The sequence below is a fragment of the Hyla sarda genome, chromosome 2, assembly GCF_029499605.1.
Source record: "Hyla sarda isolate aHylSar1 chromosome 2, aHylSar1.hap1, whole genome shotgun sequence".
In the NCBI taxonomy this organism is placed as follows: domain Eukaryota; kingdom Metazoa; phylum Chordata; class Amphibia; order Anura; family Hylidae; genus Hyla; species Hyla sarda.
In genome coordinates, this window is record NC_079190.1 from 421,214,014 (window position 1) to 421,228,994 (window position 14,981).

Below are 14,981 nucleotides of genomic sequence, written 5' to 3' on the forward strand. Positions count from 1 at the left end.
TCGACTCACAGATCCAGGAAACTTATTGGGCCTCATTTACTAAGTGTGTTGGGTTTTTACTAGTGTGAAATGCTGTTTCAGTCTTGCAGGATTCCGCTCTATTTACTATGGAGATTCACAGATTTACGAGTCGGGAACATTTTCTGACCAGCTATTTCTAGGTGGAAATTTCTAGCCCTTTATTTACAGGATTTTCTTTTAATGCATTAGTAAATAGGTCAAGTTGTGAAACCATGCCCTCTTTCTGGCCGACCACGCCCCTTTGTAGCAGACCACGTCTCTTTTCACAATGCAATGTCTGGTTTTTCGGATTTTCCTGGTGCACACTGTTCGACACTGTCTCAGACATGTCTCAGACACTATGCGCCAAAATAATTTGAAAAAAGTTAGAAAAAACACAAACACTAGTCAGTTTTAGCTTAGTAAATAAGGGCCACAATTTAATTTTGTATTTAATGTCCCATGTTTTAAACCAATGTATGTTGTTCACCCTGTATAAAGTGTACTGTGTCTTTAAGGAAAGAGGTGTCAAAGAGGTGATCACTGGGGCCAATTAGAGTGAAAAGGAGGAGTCAGTTTTTAGTCTGGTGTGTGAGGAAGAGAAGGAACAAAGTCAGGTTCTGGGCAACAAGGAGAGAGAAGAATCTGTAGTGTGGAGAGAGGAAAAGTTAGTGCAGCGTCCAAGTCAGAGAAGTCAGTAGAGTCTGAGGAGAAGCCAAGTGTCGAGCAGCCATTCAGGTCAAGTTGGTCAAAGTCCAAGTTGTGGGGAGATTTTCCTGAGAGCGGAAAGTGCCCCATTACACAAGTCAAGGATAGTTAGAGTGAAGTTCCTCTGGCCACCTCAGTGTGAAAGTCCAAGTCCACCCCTGGCCGTAAGCAACCCAGTTGATGCTCCGTGGAGTCCTACACATTTGTTTAAATTGTCTCCCAAGTCAGTCTAAAGTCCAGACTAAAGTCCCAGAGTGCCTAGTTATCAAAAGTGACTATTTTTACCACTTTACCTCATTTATTGCACTACCAAAGTTTGTAGTTATACTGCATGGACTGTAACATTTGCCTACAAGAACGTTCAGTAAAAGTAGATTTTGTAACTCTGCATCTAACTCCATTTCTGTAACTCTATTTCAGTCACAATACCCTGTCTATAAACGACACACGCCACCCCTTTAGCCACCACAGCAGATTAAAGGGTCCTTGGAGGTAATTTTCAAGATATTATGAGTGTTGAGGTAAGGAACAGAGGAGCGATTACTTACCAGCTGGTTACAGCATTTGGCCATGCACTAAGAGGCTACATGGTTGTCCTTGGGTCAGGTGTATACAGCCAACAGTGCATGACAATAAGTGTTGGAGTAAAAGGTTAGTGAGAGTCCAGGGACCCATTCTGTTATGGGGTGTTAAAGCTAGGTAAAGATATTTAAATGTTTAACCTTATTTAATTTTATTTATTTTATGGGCGATTTTAGGCCGAATGGTTGTATTTAATGTTGATATGTTTGAATAAGGGGGCCGAAGCGGTCCATTTTACCACATATAATGTACTTTTGTTATTGGGAAGGGTATAGTTGGGTAGCTGGATGGGGGATTCAGGTTTGGGGCCTAGGTAATAAGTAGTAAGTAGCATGTTCAGATTGGGATGTTAGTGTCCCTATAATAAAAGGGGTCGTCTGGAGAAAATGATCTTATTTCCCATCCTCAGAACAGGGGATAAGTATCTGATCACAGGGGGTCCGACTCTGGGACCCCCTCACGATCTCCAGAACGGGACCCCTCTTAGAGTGGAGCATATGCTGTCTTCAGTCAAAAATGTATTTGTATGGGAGCGCTGAAGATACCCAAGTACAGCACTTGAGCATTCCCGGCACTCCCATATAGAATCAATGCAGCACACGCTTTTCTCGGAGAGCCAGGGTTCCATTCCGGAGAACGCTGGGGTCCCCCCGCAATCTCTGAAACAGGTCCCCAGCTTTTGGATATGATACGCTTTGACCAGACAACCCTTTTGAATCCTGATATGCCCTACTGTTATAAACATAGCAATTATAGCAGAGTGACTGACCTAGCAAGAGTACACCCACTCGTGGGCCTAGCCTCTTATGGTTACTAGGGTGTTCTTAGATACTGTAAAACTAAATTGCTGACCTAACTGAGTGCAGATCTTAACTTCCATGATAACCTAACTATTAATGCTTGCGGATTTTTTGCCTTGGTTTGTAAGAATATTATATTTTTATTTGTGTCTGTGCCTGTATTACTGAAATAAATTGTTTTAATTTAAAAAAAGTATTCCTTAGGGGAATGCATAATATAATCAGAGAAGATAAAATAGGAATATATGAGAGAATTATCTATATGCAAGTAATTCAAAGCAATGCAGCAGCAGCAGGTCTTTCATCATCATAAACATAATATGAAGATCGATCCCAACATCTGCAATATATTACTGCATGGAAGATTTTGTGGTGTGTGATCTAATTTTGGAGGCTTTAAAGATTGCGATTCCTTAGGTATAGACAGTTTTCTGGCTTTTGTCTGTGTGACAGCCTATACTTTACCCTTTTAAATGTGAGGCATACTCCGTTTAAAGAGTTACATTGAACAGGTATAAATAGCAGTAAAAGACTTAAGGGAGCATATTCACTTTGCTAACGCTGTGTGTGACCGAGAATATCACTTCCAAACCCTGGGAGATGCTTAGATAAAATCCTCACTCTGCAGGAGACCTTAATGCTGGGGATTATTTTTTTAGCTAGCAGACAGTAGAAATTTCATTTTGGGTAGACATACTGAGGGGTAGGTAGTAATGTCAGCCTCGGAGCATTACGTTAATCGTTCTTACACAAAGGTATGGCGTTATAGGTTAACCATTTTGCATAAGTGAGTTATTGGTATGGATATAATACTTTTCTTGCTCTTCAGTTATATTTCACCCAGGCATTACATTTTTTTAAATAATAAAATAAGTTATATACTTCTGCGGAATGTTTACACCAGAGATACTGATTTCTGAATGTGCTGACACTCTCCTTCTCTAGAACTGTCAATCATTTCCCATACTGGTGACCATGCAGTTGGTATATTTATCAATCCTTTATTCATTTTTGTGCAAATTCTGCCAAATATATCAACTTAGTGCATGAAGCATAAATATTTTTGGTCAAAGTAATGATGGTATTTTTACTTTTGAATAGTACCATTCCAAGGGTTTTTAGTTTTCCTAAGTATAGCTGAAGTCATTATCATTATGCATTATCATTAACCCCTTAAGGATGCAGGGTCTTTCCATTTTTGCATTTTCATTTTTTCCTCATCACCTTCTAAAAATCATAACGCCTTAAATTTTGCACCTAAATTCCATTTTATGGCTTATTTTTTTGCACCACAAATTCTACTTTGCAGTGACATCAGTCATTTTACCAAAATATCCACAGTGAAGTGGAAAAAAATTTCATTGTGCGACAAAATTAAAGAAAAAATTCCATTTTGTAAATTTTGGGGGCTTCCGTTTCTACGCAGTGCATTTTTCGGTAAAAATTATATCTTAGTGTTATTCTGTAGGTCCAAACGGTTAAAATGATATCCTACTTATATAGGTTTGATTTTGTTGTAGTTCTAAAAAAAATCATAACTACATGCAGGAAAATTTATATGTTTAAAATTGTCATCTTCTGATCCCTATAACTTTAGTTTACTGCTGAAGATCCGTATGGGCCGGTATGATGGCTCATTTTTTGCGCCGGGATGTGAAGTTATTTTCAGTACCATTTTTATATAGATCAGACTTTTTGATCACTTTTTATTCATTTTTTCGTGATATAAAAAGTGACCAAAAATATGCTATTATGGACTTTGGAATCTTTTTGCGCGTACGCCATTGACCGTTCGGTTTAATTAATTAGATATTTTTATAGTTCGGATATTTCCACACGCAGTGATACCACATAAGTTTATTTTTATTTGCACAGTTTTTTTTTTTATGGGAAAAGGAGGGTTATTCTTACTTTTATTAAGGAAGGTGTTAAATGATCTTTATTAACTTTTTTTTACACTTTTTTTTTGCAGTGTCATAGCACCCCTCTGGTGGCTATTTCACTGCACATACCGATCTCATACACAGATCATTGCCGTGCATTGACACAGCAAAGATCAGTGTAATCGGCGGTCGATTGCTCAAGCCTGGATTTGAGGCTTGGAGAAATCGTCGACCGGACGCGACGGAGGCAGGTGAGGGAACCTCCGCTCACGTTTTAGCTGATCAGGACATCGCGATGGTCCCCATCAGCCTGACTGAGCTGCCAGGAAGCTTTAACTTTCATTTTAGACGCGGCGATCAACTTTGAACACCACATCTAAAGGGTTAAGAGCATGCGGCACAACGATCGGTGCTGCACCTTATTAGCCCAGGGTGCCAGCTGTCATTAGCCACCTGGACCAACCCTGTGTGACGCAGGGTCACGGCGTCACCCCTGCGTTTTATACCGGGAGCAGGCGCAGGGCATACAGGTACACCCTGCGTCCTTAAGAGGTTAAATAGCTGAGAGTATACAGGTTTATAGTTTGTCTGACAATTCAGAAAATCTGTCAAATGGGCATTATTTTTAATAATGGGAGTGGCTATCAAGTGATTAAGCGGGATTACGCATTCCTAATGACTGTATTGTGTGTGTATTAGCCATACACACCCTCAATGTAAAATATCCACACACCCTAACTGTATAATCTTACCTGTCACTTGTTATTCATTCTCATTATTAAAGGGGTATTCTGGCCCTAATACATCTTATCCCCTATCCAAAGCATAGGGGATAAGATTTCTGATCATGGGGGTCCCGATGCTGGGGACCCCCGCAATCTGTCATTCAGCTCCCACCTTTGCAAGATCTCCACAGCACTGGAGGCTTCGAGTGTGCAGCGTGACGACCACGGGGCCGGAGTATTGTGACGTCACGACTCCACTCCGTGTGACGTCATACCCCACCCCCTCAAGCAAGTGCTGAATGACAGATTGCGGGGGTCCCCAGTGGTGGGACCCTCGCAATCAGACATCTTATCCCCTATCCTTTGGATAAGGGATATTATTTATTAGGGCTGGAGTATCCCTTTAAAATTAAGTTCACGTCCATCTGACTCATTCCCTGAATTGTCAGACAAACAAAAAACCCTCATATCTCAGGAATGAAAAGGCGTATATAGAAACTGTAAGTGTGTGATCAGGACACCATAATCAATTTAACATCTAACAGGGCATATGAGCATCATGGCGTGGGGAGGGACACTCTGGACTCCTTGTAGGACAGAGAACATCACCATTATATTGGCTTCTTTTCTTGCAGAATCGGGCTGTCCATGTATTAGGCTGGGTTAACACCACATTTTAGGCAATATGGGACCGCATACGGCTGGGGGGGAGCTAAAACCGGGCGCTCCCCTATCCCTTCCATATGTGGCCCATATGCTATGTATTTCAATGAGCCGACTGGAGTGAAACGCTGACTCCGGTCGGCTCGTCTTTGCCCCGTATGCTGTTTTTCCACCGGACCTAAAACCGTGGTAGACCACGGTTTTAGGTCCTCTGGGAAAACCGCATATGGGGCAAAAATGAGCCAACTGGATTCAGTGTTTCACTTTGGTCGGCTCACTGAAATACATTACATACAGGCCGCATACGGGAGCACCCAGTTTTAGCTCCCACCAGACGTTTGCAGACGTATTGCCTAAAACGTGGTGTGAACCCAGCCTTACATAGGCGGCCTCTCATTTGAATAGTTGCCATGTAATACTACACTTTATTGATCCTAGTGGAAGTGCCGACATAGGACTGTGTCTTGCTACTTTCAATTAGAGGCCGCACTGTAATCGCACCACAACCGCTACACACGGACCATTTCCTCGCTTTACTGCTGGTGCTCATCCAGAAACATAGAGCAAGATTCACAAGAAGAGATGTGGAGGCACTCAGATCTTCAGCAGTAAGCTTTACTTAGAGACAGGACATACAACAATGCCTGGCCAACGATTCTTTTCGCACACCTGCACTTAATCAATGACCTCTGTAGACCTCATGGACAATGCCTTGTTGGCTGCAGTTTCCACCTCCAAATTTTGTGTATCAATATAAATGAAAAAAAAAAATAACTAATTTACCAGTGTTCATCCAGGGGAAGGTACAAAAACACTGTAAAGGAGAGACCAAGTTTACTAAATCTAGTTTTATACATTTATGTTTCAGTGAAATTTGACCAAAGGGATGTTTCTTCTTTGAGAGGGTCATAAAAATATGTGAACCTTATAGGCTAGTAGATCTGCTGGACCTGTGTGGCAGATGACACGGGCCATACCATGGAGCGGAGTCTAAGGTGCAGCTGGTTTTCACCAGAGCCCGCCGCAAAGCGGGATGGACTTGCTGCGGCAGGCGGCACCCAGGTCGCTACCCCTGGCACGACTCGACCACAGGCGGCTAAGTAAATTCGAGGTACAGAAGGAGAACAGCAACTCGTAGTCAGGATAGGAGAAGGTCTGGGCAGGCGGCACTGGTGCGTTGTCAGCAACAAAGCAGGAGGTCAGTAGGCAGGCTGCACAGGAGAAAGGTCAGGAACATAGCAGGAGGTCAGTAACAAGGCAAGGCAAAACACAGTAATGCTTTTTCAATGGCCCAAGGCAACAAAGATCCAGCAGGGATGTGGAGGAGGAGCAGGAACTTATAGAGGAGACACAGGTGAACACATAATTGAGAGCATACTGCCCCATTAAATCTTAAAGCTCCGGTGTGTGTGCCCTAGGTGATGGGGAAACGTGCACCAGTGGTGAGAGAGATAGCAGAGGAGGTGGCAGAGGACTAGGGTGAGTGACGGGTTGGGATTCGCATGCGGGCACGTCTCGCGATGGGAACCCCAGCCCCCTCGGCAGCAGTAGATGACAGGGAAATGTGCTCACGGACAGCACAGGCGGCCGGAGTGCAGACCGTAACACTCCATTTGGAATTCTGGGAAGAAGGATATGCAAAGCAGCTGTCTGACGTCACCTTATGGAGGTAGCTTTTCCAGTCAGTCGTCCTAAAACATGACTGGGGATTGAATTCAAGCAAGGAGCTCCGTTGGTCCCATCCAGCCAGTACCCCACTCTGTACTAACTAGGGGAAATAACCCTAGAACAGCTGTTTTCTTGCTTCGCATCAATCCCCAGCCATGTTCTAAGGCTTTTAATTGGATTCAAACAACAACTTTAAAGGAAAGCTACCTCCAAAGGGGGCATCAGAGTGCTGTTTTAAATATTCTTCTTTTCAGTAAAAAATTATTAGCAATGCCTTAGTTCTTGAGCCAGACTGTTTCACAGCCTCACAGCCCTTATGGTACAGAAGCTATTTTAATAAAGGATATTAAACTGGCCCCAGAAGTCACGTGCAGTACATGAAGGAAGAGACTGCTAAGACCAGTAACTGGCTGCAACATGACATGGTCAATGAATGTAGTTGTCATTGCAGTATTTCTAATAGGGGAAATCAGATTGGTGGCTTAGTAGCGTGACATCAAGATCAGGGGGCTGGTATCATTATGCATACCTGGGATATTTATATATTGGTTCAAATAATTATTCATTCCACTCCCTCATTCTTCTATAGATGACTTTTTTTATTTTACAGTTTTATGTTACTTTTTTCAACATCCTTATATAAAGGTCCCATTCAGACTTTAGGGGCAAGCGTGTGAGACCACCAATCTAATTTCTCCTGTTAGAAATGCCTCAATGAGAACTCCATTCATTGACCATGTCATGTTGCAGCCAGTTACTGGTCTTAGCAGTCTCTTCCTTCATGTACTGCAATAGAATAACAACATATGGTGTAGAGCATTCTACATGTACTAAAACCATGCAGTGTGAATGGGATTTAGTGAGATTCTGTTCACCATGTGTAACATCTGGCCTATGTGGAAAACAAGCCTATATGCAAACGCACCTAAAACTATTGAAAACATGCAAACAGCCTAATTAGTTAAATATATTACTCTATAAGGAGAACAAACAAATAACACACAAAAACATGCCTTTTTTTTTTTTTTTTTTTTTTTTTACTTTTGGCACTTTATTTTACATAACCAATAGCCATTAAGGGTATGCTGGGCTTACTAAAGCACTTGTAACTATTATAAGCATGGTATAAGGCCTAAACATGCATATGTAATTGATTTTGTTTCTGGTTGTCATGCATGAAGAATATTGATTTCATTCTTCGTGTTTGTCTTATTATGACAGCTATGATGTGCACAGGCATTAACAAATAGAATAATCGGATCATTATCATGCAAGTGCTATAATGCAAATCAATGCATTAAATGTCTTAAAGAGGAAGTTCATTTTAAAACATTAAATGGTATGAGAAGAAACTTTTAACATGCCCACTGTATCCCTCTACCAGTAAATCCAGAATTGAATCCTTTTTTTCCTCCCTCAAAGCTTTTCTTTCCAACTCTTTTGTCATGCTGAATAGGTATTTTTGTATTCAAATTACCTTTGTGGCACTACCCAGGTGGTCCTATTGCAAGAGAACATTATTGACCACAGCGGTGCTTTTTATACTTTTTCTGGTTAAACAAGATTTGGTTGAAGAGCACCTTAGCAGTAACACATTAAAGTGGTACTCCACTGTAAACATCTTATCCCCTATCCAAATGATAGGGGATAAGATGTTAGATTGCGGAAGTCCCGCTGCTGGGACCCTACAATCTTCGCTGCGGCACCCCAGTCAATCGGTGCATGGAGTGAACTCTGTTCCGTGCCCGATGACTGGTGATGCCGGCCGCCATGCCCCCTCCATTCACCTCTATGGGAGTAGAAAGAAATTTGCTCTGAGGATCTTCTGCAGTTGTATACTGTTTATCACAAGTCCATCACCCATGTAAGGCCACCGTTCATCGGACATTCAGCCTCTTATCCTGGTCTACACTTCTCACAAACCCCGAGACCTGAGAATTGTCTGTCCACTGTCTCTAACATAATGCCCTCTTATATATGACCCTAAATCTTTTTAATACAGAACTTCTTCTGTTTCCACCTTCTGCTAACCTACCAAAAGCTAATATTTCAGTATGCAGTACAACCATAACGCCAATCTGGCACTCCTGCTGTCGTGCAGTTATATATGACCCAGATCAGTCTATTATTCTACCTGAACCTTGAAAACATCTGTCACGGTCCGGTGAGATGGCAGGAGGTGGATCCACTGGACCAGAGGAGAGATGGCGTGGGAATGGAGTCTAAGGGATTACTGGTTTTCACCAGAGCCCGCCGCAAAGCGGGATGGTCTTGTTGTGGCGGTAATCCCCAGGTCGTTCCACCCGGTAGAGACTCAACTCCTCTGGTTGCTGAGATAGACGCGGTACAGGAGGGATAGGCAGAAGCGTAGTCAGACTTGCCAATGGTCAGGGCAGGCAGCACAGGTTCTAAGGCGGTAGTCACGGGCAACAGGTCGGCAACAGGCAGGGTAACACTGGAACAACAGGGAACTCTTTCACAAGGCACAAAGATCCGGCAGGAGGCTGTGGGAGGAGAAGGTATTTATAGGCAGTGCACAGGTGAATGCCTAATTAAGTCCAACCAGCACTGCCTCTCACAAACCTTAACCCTTAATAACCACTTTGGGCCAGGCACCAATTACTGGTGCACTGGTCCTTTAAATCTAAGAGTATCGGCGAGCACGCGCGCCCCAGAGAGCGGGGACGCACACGCCGAGACGCCAAAGCGCTGCCTGGGGACACACGCTGTGAGTCTCTTCTTAATCTTGTAGGGTCCCAAGTAGCGAGGAACCAGTTTGTAGCTTGGGACCCTAAAACGAACGTACTTGGCTGAGAGCCACACTCTGTCTCCAGGGGAGAAAACCGGAGGAGCTCTGCGTTTTTTATCCGCTTGGGACTTCATGCGGGCAGAGGCTTGTAGAAGGGCAGTACGAGTCTCACGATAAATAGTAGAGAAGTCCTGGATGAGCTCCTCAACTGCGGGAACTGATGGAGGTAGACAAGGGCAGAGGAGGTAGAGGATGACGACCGTAGACCACAAAGAATTGAGATTTATTGGAAGCAGTGGAATTCTTGTAATTGTAAGAGAACTCTGCCCACGGGAGGAGATCCGCCCAGTTGTCTTGGCGAGAAGAAACAAAGTGTCAGAGATAATCTCCTAGGACTTGATTCACTCGTTCCACTTGACCGTTTGTTTGGGGGTGGTGAGAGGAAGAGAAATCTAATTTCACTTTGAGCTGACCGCAAAGAGCCCTCCAGAATCTGGATACAAACTACACACCTCGATCAGAAACAATATGCGTGGGTAAACCATGCAGACGGAAAATGTGCTTGAAGAATTGCTTAGCCAGTAGTGACGCAGAGGGCAGCCCAGGTAATGGTACGAAGTGCACCATCTTGGAAAAACGGTCCACTACCACCCAAATGACAGTCATGCCAAGGGAAGGAGGAAGGTCGGTCACGAAATCCATGGCGATGTGGGACCATGGGGTCTCAGGAACAGGAAGAGGTAAGAGCAATCCAGCTGGTTTCTGGCAAGGCGACTTGTCCCGTGCGCAGACCGCACAAGCTTGGATGTAGTCCGAGACATCCCTCTCCACGGAAGGCCACCAATATCTTTGGGTGATTAGCTGGAGTGTCTTCAGGACTCCTGGGTGACCTGCAAACAAGGAAGCGTGACCCCAATTGAGGATTTGAAGGCGCTGACGAGGAGGCACATAGGACTTGCCAGGAGGAAGAGAGCGCAGGTCCACAGGAGCAACGGAAATCAGGCGCTCGGGTGGAATAATATGCTGGGGAGTAGTCTCGTCACCCATCACATCTGAAGAGCGGGAGAGGGCATCTGCCCTGATGTTCTTGCTTGCCGGACGGAAATGGATCACAAAATTGAAGCGAGCAAAGAACAGAGACCAACGCGCCTGGCGTGGATTGAGCCTCCGTGCAGACTGAAGGTAGGCAAGATTTTTGTGGTCCGTGTAAATGGACACCGAATGGATGGATCCCTCGAGAAGATGTCTCCACTCCTCAAGAGACAATTTGATGACCAGCAACTCCCTGTCATCAATCAAGTAGTTTCTCTCGGCTGGGGTGAAGGTCTTGGAGAAAAAGCTGCAAGTTAGGGTCCTGCCTCTAAGTGACTTCTGGGTGAGCACGGCTCTGGCACCCACGGAGGAGGCATCCACTTCCAGAGAAAAAGGCTTAGTGGGGTCCGGTCTGGAAAGTACAGGTGCGATGGCAAAAGCGGCTTTCAAGGACTGGAAGGCTTCTTCTGCTTCAGGAGGCCACGATTTTGGATTAGCACCTTTCTTGGTCAAGGCCACTATGGGAGAGACCAGGGTTGAGAAATGAGGGATGAATTGCCTATAATAGTTAGCGAAACCCAAAAACCTTTGGATGGCACGAAGTCCAGAGGGGCGTGGCCAGTCCAGAACTGCGGAGAGCTTAGCCGGGTCCATCTGTAAACCTTGGGCAGAAATTATGTACCCAAGGAAGGGCAGACTGGACCGCTCGAACAGGCCCTTCTCGATTTTTGCGTAGAGGCGGTTTCTTCGAAGGGGTGAAAGGACTTGGCGTACATGTTCCCGGTGTTGCTCAAGGTTTGAGGAGAAAATGAGAATGTCGTCAAGGTAAACGACCACGCAGGTGTAAAGCAGATCTCTGAAAATTTCATTGACAAATTCTTGAAACACGGCAGGCGCGTTGCAGAGGCCGAAGGGCATCACCAGGTATTCAAAATGGCCATCCCGTGTGTTAAAAGCTGTCTTCCACTCGTCACCCCCTCTAATTCGGATTAGGTTGTAAGCTCCACGGAGATCCAGCTTGGTAAAGATTCTGGCCCCACGCAGACGGTCACAGGCTAACCTCTTAGTTGCCCTGATTTATTTTCCTCTTAATTCCTGTAACTCATTACTATTCAGTAGAGATGAGCGAACTTTTGAAAAATTTGATTCGGCCGATTCACCGAATTTTCCCCAAAAATGAGTTTCAGGTTCAATTTATTTGCGGCGAATCTGTATTAAAAACGGATATTTCTGGCCTACAGAGAGCCTCAAGAGGGGATAAGAACACTTTGCTTTGTTCTAACATGCATAGAGAGTGTGTTGTGTTAGTGAAATAATACTGTTATTCAGTATGTCATGTTCAAGAAACCAGTTTGAGATGATATGAGCTTTGTTACATGATGCATTATCCCGCTGCAAGCCATCAAAAGTGAATGAGTACACTGTTGTTAAAGAGGGAGGGACATTGCAATGTAAGCAACAATACTCTGGAATTATGGGGCCCATAGTGTGTCAAGAAAATGTACCCCACACCCACCATTACACCAGGCAAGGCAAGATGGATCTGTACTTTCACAACATTAACACCAAATTCTAACCCTGTCATCTGAATGTCACAGCTAGAATCAAGAAGGATAAGACCAGATAACAGTCTTCCAGCCTTCCATTGTCCAATTTTGGTGAGCCTGTGCAATAATGACTAATTTTCCTGTTCTTAGCTAATTAGAGTGGCACCTGTTGTGGTCTTCTGCTCTTGTAGCCCATCTGCTTTAAGATTTGACATGTTATGCATTCAGAGATGGTATTCTGCATATTTTGGTTGTAATGAGCAGTTATTTGACTGTTGACTTTCTGACATCTACAAGGCACCCACCTTTTGTCCCCATTTTAATGCTCTGTTTAAACTTCAGCAAATTGTCATGGCCATGTCTACATGTCTAAATGAATTAATTCCTGGCCTGTATTAACAATTTACCAGAACTGACCAGGTGTACCTAATAAAGTATCCAGAATGCACCTAATAAAGTATCCAGAATGCGTGTGTGTGTGTGTGTATATATATATATATATATATATATATATATATATATATATATAAATAAATATATATATATATATATATATATATATATATATACACACACACATATAGTCTTCAACTGATTGCTAATTGCTGTGCTTTTTATTATTTTTATAGGTAAACAGCAGTAAATGCAGACATTAAGAATCATAGCATAAGTGCACCAATGTGTGCTATGCTTATTCCCTGAATAATGAAAATGGCAAATTAAATTGAATAGATTGCCCAGATCAAAAGTTTACAAGCCCTTGAATGTTTGGCTAATAATACATGGTATACACAGGTTGAGATGAAGGCTCTACATCCAGACCTGTTCCTTGTTTGATTGTTACTAGTGTTTGTACTGTATATAAATAGTGAATGAGTTTTCTAGCTCTGGAGAAGCCCGTGTTCATTTTATCCAGGATGCACTGACTGCTGGTTACTGAAGCATGGGGAAAGCAAAAGCAATATCAAAGCATCTGCAAGTGAAAACAGCTCAACTTTATCAAAAAGAAAACAATATAAAAAAGTTATCCAAAGTTAAAAGTGCCAGTCAGTTCTTTACAAACTCCGATCAAGACGTAGAAAATGATCCTTTCTGTTAATACCGAACCACTGTCATGTTGACCGAGAAAGATTTCAGATACAACCTGGCAGGTACATTTGTTGGTATGCAAAGAAAAACCTAAAAGCAACTTTTACTGAAATCCAGGCTTCTCTGAAACAAAATGCTTTTGTTGTTTTAACATGCTCATGTACAAAAATGGACATGGTAAAATTGCCTGGGGTATAAAACAAACAAACAAACAAAAAAAACTTTAGTTACCTTCACCAATCCCTCACTATTACCGTTCAGACAGCGCACAGTCCCACTGCTCAGCCAATCACTTGTGGCAGCAGGGGGATTGGGGAAGGTGAGTATAAGCTTTTTTGTTTTGTTGTCCAGCCTGAGCACATTCAACATCTAGCATTAAAGAGGTACTCCACCCACAGACATCTTATTTCTTATCCAAACGATAGGGGATAAGATGTCTGATCTTGGGGGTCCCACGCTGGGAACCCCCGCAATCTCCTTGCAGGATCCGTGCCGCACCTGGCATTCTAAACAGTATGTTTAGAACACTGGATTCGGGTGGCCGAAGACGTGATGTCACATCACGCCCCCTCCATTCATGTCTATGGGAGGGTGGCGGGACCCCTGCATTCAGACATCTTATCCCCTATCATTTTGATAGGGGATAAGATGTCTGTTGGTTGAGTAGCCCTTTACGAGAACCTCTAAGATCCCTTGACATGCTTGTTTAAGTAAATACTTACATTCCAACAAAACAGAAAAATGCCAAGCTTCTAATTTACTAAGATAAAAGTGTATGATTGGTGTGTGTAGATCGGTTTCTTCAAAATTGGAGCACAATGATGACCCTGTTGGTCTTGTCACACAGTCTTTGCCTATTTTATTACTAGCTGTATTATTAGAGACTTTTATCATGAGCATTGAAACATTTTAACATGTTGCATACATCACCCAAAATAATGGAAGGTTTTACATACTGCCAGAACATGCCTGTGACAATACTCATAAATCTGCCTGGGGAATTTCATCCTGATTACAAGGGTATTAACAATGTTCTACACTAGGCAAAATGGTGAGTGTTAGTCCACTTGGTTACTGTAGGTGTTCCACATTACTCTCTCACTTTGTTGATGCCGGGAGCTACCTCTGGTTATTGATGAAGCCTGACAGTGAATAGCTACAGCTGCTTCTGCCGTACTGGCTGTGCCTGGAAATCTATTTTTATGAGGGAGGTGGGAGGGGAACCAGCTGTGGGTCTGTCGAGAACAGCAGGATCTGTCTTAGAGCAGAAAAAGGATGCCTCAGCCGCTTCACGGCTTACATCAAGCTATCACATCTGCACACCCTTGGATCGATGAAAAGAACAGATAATATTTGTCAGCTGCAGACCTTTTGCCTTTCAATGCCTGCAAGAATAGTAAAGAGTAAGATAAAGCAGGAGGGAACACAGTTACTGCCAGGGGCATTTCCTGCTGTACCCAAGTGTAACCTATAGCCAAATAAGTAGAGCAGATGATGTGTGATATACTTTTTCACAGCAGCTGAGGGACTGACAG